General features: G+C 42.6%; 1 long non-coding RNA gene across 1 annotated transcript; it reads left to right on the top strand.

Moving 5' to 3' along the window:
• The first annotated feature begins 319 nt into the window (after positions 1–319).
• Positions 320–1,145, top strand: LOC309692969. Its single transcript, XR_014272544.1, has 2 exons — positions 320–468; positions 552–1,145. It is a non-coding gene; the product is annotated as an uncharacterized lncRNA (long non-coding RNA).
• Positions 1,146–4,049: the final 2,904 nt, after the last annotated feature.

Below are 4,049 nucleotides of genomic sequence, written 5' to 3'. Positions count from 1 at the left end.
AGTAAGACCAGAACAGCAGACCAAGTCCAGAGTGTGTCCTTTAGAGTGAGTGGGAAAGTCGATAAATTGTTTAAATTCAGAGCCTTCGAGACAGGAGGAAAAGTCTCTGGTGAGCAGAAGGTCATTATTGTCCAAGTGAATGTTGAAATCTCCCACCAAGATCACATTTGGGGAGAGAGATGAAAGATGGGTTAGTAGATTAGCAAAGTCACTGAGGAAGACAGGGTTAGGTTTGGGGGGGCAGTATACAGTAGCTATGATAGTGGGAATGGGTCCAGTCAGCTCACATGCAAGGACCTCTAGAGAACTAAAGTGTAACAAGTGTCACCTGGCAGTTTGTTGCTCTCTGCCAGGTGATTGGCTGAAGAGCTGTGAAAAGGTAGTGGGTGTGTGGGGTGAAGTCAGCGCTCTTCTGTGGAAAAAACCAGAGGCAATTAATTCACTCAGGTGCGAGTGGGTATACTGTCGGTAAGAGACTTTTGCCATTTTTTTGTTTGGATCTTTTGCTATTGCATGTGCCTATTTTTTAATGTGTCATTGGACTTTTTTAGTGTGACCACGAATTTTAATAGAAGAATTGATCAAGCCCTAGATCGACTGCGCGCAGGGAAACTGATCAATATTGTAGGTATATTGAGTGTTTGTTTTAGTTTCATGATTTTGAATGGTTTTATAAAATTGCTATTTTATTGGGTAATATTTTAATTGATAATGTTGTTTGTTTTTCAGCTGTGCTGTCTCTGCTGTCCTTTTTTTTTGTTCTTTTGATTGATTTGTAATTTTGTTTTGGTTAGTCCGTCCAGCCGTAGAGGCGGTTATTGATTGAGAGTAAGTTTTGTAAGGGCGGACTAACCTCTCTTTTGTTTTTTTTATTTTAATTGTTTGTGCCACTTCCCTTTATCTCTCAGATCACAGGCCATACATAGCACTGATTCCCAGCTGCGCTGAGACCCGAATTGTTTGCAGTGTGTGCCACGATTGCAGTGTCACTAAGCGGGGTGTGACGGGTTGTAGTGTTATTTCGCACAGTTTGTGTGGTAAGTCTCATGTGCAGCTGGGATATCGGCAGGATGTGTTGTAAGTCCTGTCTGGAAACGACTGGGAATTTGTATGTTTAACTTATGTAATAAATAAATGATCAATTATTTCTTTGCCCCGTTTACTCATCCCTTGTCCTCGGTTACAAAAGGTATCAACGTTAACTGGCAGGACTTTCAAGTGCTGGCGAAAAAGGATTGCGAGACCACCCCCACGACCTGAGCAGCGGGGTTTAGAAAAGTAAACAAAGCCCAGAGGAGCAGATTCGTTTAGCTGAGAAAAGTCATCAGGTTGTTGCCAGGTTTCAGTTAAGCAGAAAAAGTCAAACTTACGGTCAGATAGGAGGTCTTGGATGAGAGGTCCCTTACTTGTCAATGAACGAATGTTTAGAAGACCGAAGTTGAGTGGAGTATCTTCTCTTTTGCTAATCGCGGTGGGCGCCCTAGGCAGGTGGGCTGGATGTATCTCCGGCGAGGCTGGAAAGTGATGCCCGGGTGGTAGTGGAGCTCCGCCGGCGACGGGAGCGATAGCTGCCCGCGAAGGCGCAGGAGCTCAGCGGCTGTATAGCGGAGCAGTCCAGCCGTAGGATGGTAGACGAGCGTCAGGAGAATCCAAAATAGTGCCGACCAGCTCAGGAACATCTTGGTCCGCATCTTCGATTGTGTGGAGGAGCCGAGCCGGCCGGAGCAACGAACAGGTAGGCTAAAATAGCTCAAACAGTTAAGCTAGTGCCGCTCACTGAGAAGAAGACGTGAGAACACATTCAGCTGAAATAACAGAAGTTGAGGACAAGCGTTGCAATTCAATCCCTGGCAGAGATCGATCTGGTCCTGAGTGTGAATGTCCCTGTTCATTCAAATCTGAATCCAAATAATCCAATTAATCCAAATAAATCCAATTAATCCAAATAATCCAATTAATCCAAATAAATCCAAATAATCAAAAAATGAACCGGTGAGTAGCGGCAGCCAGACGCGCCAGCGTTCACTCAAGCCGGAAGTTGAGGCTGGAACACAGATCCTCTCGTCGCTGGATGATTGTACTACTGACGTTAGTGTTCTCACAGCTCCTGTGGACTTGTGCTTCATAATTCGTGATTCGTGATTTGTGATTGGTTGGTGACTTTCCTTCTCTTCTGCCTCAGATCTCCCCCCCCCCCCCCCGCGACCTCCCTGCCGTGTGAACGTGTGTGAGTGTGAGCAAAGAAGACGTGAGCGAGTGTGAGAGAGCTACCCTGTGATTCCCCGGAGTTTTGGATCCCTTCACCGTACATATATTGCACTGGCACTGTAAATAAACTAAACCTTGGAGACACCTAACCGCTCTGCGTTTGAGTCCCTGTAACCAGATCGTGACAAAGTTGAATCGAATCGGGACTTTGAAAACCGGAATCGAATGGATTATAGAAATCAGTGATGATACCCAGCCTAGTGAGCAGCCTAGACACAACAGAAGTGGTTGTAGCTGTAATAGGAAAAGAACTATTGCTAACTTTTCTGTTAAGTTAAGGCCTGATCCTTCTGAAATTCATAGCCAGTGCTCTGACACGGTGTCATCAATCTTTGAATGCTGAAAAAGCACAGTGTATCCAGAAAAACACATTATATTATATAAATTATTATAAAATTTGTGTGCGCCTAACTTTTGTGCCAGTACGCCTAACTTTTAAAGTTGGTCATGCCAATGTTAGTTCCAGAGAAGGTCCCAGAGAAGGTTTGGAGCTTTGCAGTTACTGTTGATGTTGGTAAATTTGCTGTGGTTACTAAAAAGGTTTCATTTTGCAAGAACAAAATTTATAGTTGATTGTTTTTTCACAAACTGAGTTGTTACAGCGGTGGCCTTCTACTACAGTAAAACCCGCAAATATATTGAGCTAGCTAGGGTGACCCATTCTTTCAGATTGCAAAGATTTACTACACTGCTTGGGGCTTGATTTTCATATGCCTGTGGCAAATGGACTGAAAACGCTAAAATTTCAAGATTAAGAAGTGTGGCCCAACACTTTTGTCCATAAAGTGTATTCTAGACATTTGGTGGTAGACGTTTGAGCTATACTAGTCCTATATATAAAGTGACATTCAAATTCACAAACTCTGTGGTCATCACAACATACATACATACTTTTCTTTGTGATATATGTGTAATGTGAGACAGATATTAACTTGAGATATGTATTGGAATTAAAGTCAATTACAGGTTTAAACAAAAAAAAAGTTTTGCTAAGGCTATGGTTATCAATCAATGAAGACTAAAAATAATGGTGGGTAAACATGCCTACTTTGTTTTGTACTTTGTCACAAACGGAGGATCTGTGTAGTCAAACTAGAACAAGAAAATGATAAAGTCCAGCTCTTATGCTCAGTAAATTTTGGTGATCGTACACAAAACGACATGACATGTAGTAAAAGTAGAATTAAACACAAACAACTGTTGTTTGAGGGAGCTTGCGATGAGGCTGCCATACTCTGCACAATCTACATGATTCTACATGATGTTGCCATCTCGGGATGTTTTTGCTGTCTCCACAGCATTCTAGCTTCATTTGTTAGTGAGCTATTTTTAGAAGATGGAGTTCATGTGCAACCCATAGTTACTTGTATGCGTCTCATTACCTGTCTACTATTACTCCTGGTAATTTGCTCATGTACTCTTCCATTCATTACCTGTGCATAGGTGGCTTTTTTTTTACTCACATCAGTTACCTGACACACCTGTTTTTATCTGCTTTCTTTATTGAAACCTCACAGTCATCACAAAGTGACCATTTAAAGGTGCCACTCCCTCATTCATTCTCACCTCTACCTCTTACAGCCACACCCTGCTTAGGTTACACCCAGGTTACACACATGCTTGTATTTTCAGTTCCCAAGTCACCCCATGAGCAAAACATGTAGTTCAACATCAGTTTGTAAATCCACCTGTGCCAGCAGGCTGTGGTTTGTGGCTTGGCTTTCAAGGAAGAGGTGAGGCAGTTTTGTTTTGGTTTTACTGGCACATGATCAGAATGCTTT

This window comes from Aulonocara stuartgranti (genome assembly GCF_965226115.1).
Source record: "Aulonocara stuartgranti genome assembly, chromosome: 17".
Taxonomy (NCBI): Eukaryota; Metazoa; Chordata; class Actinopteri; order Cichliformes; family Cichlidae; genus Aulonocara; species Aulonocara stuartgranti.
Note: the sequence above shows the minus strand (reverse complement) of the source record. Positions and strands in the feature narration are given on the sequence as shown.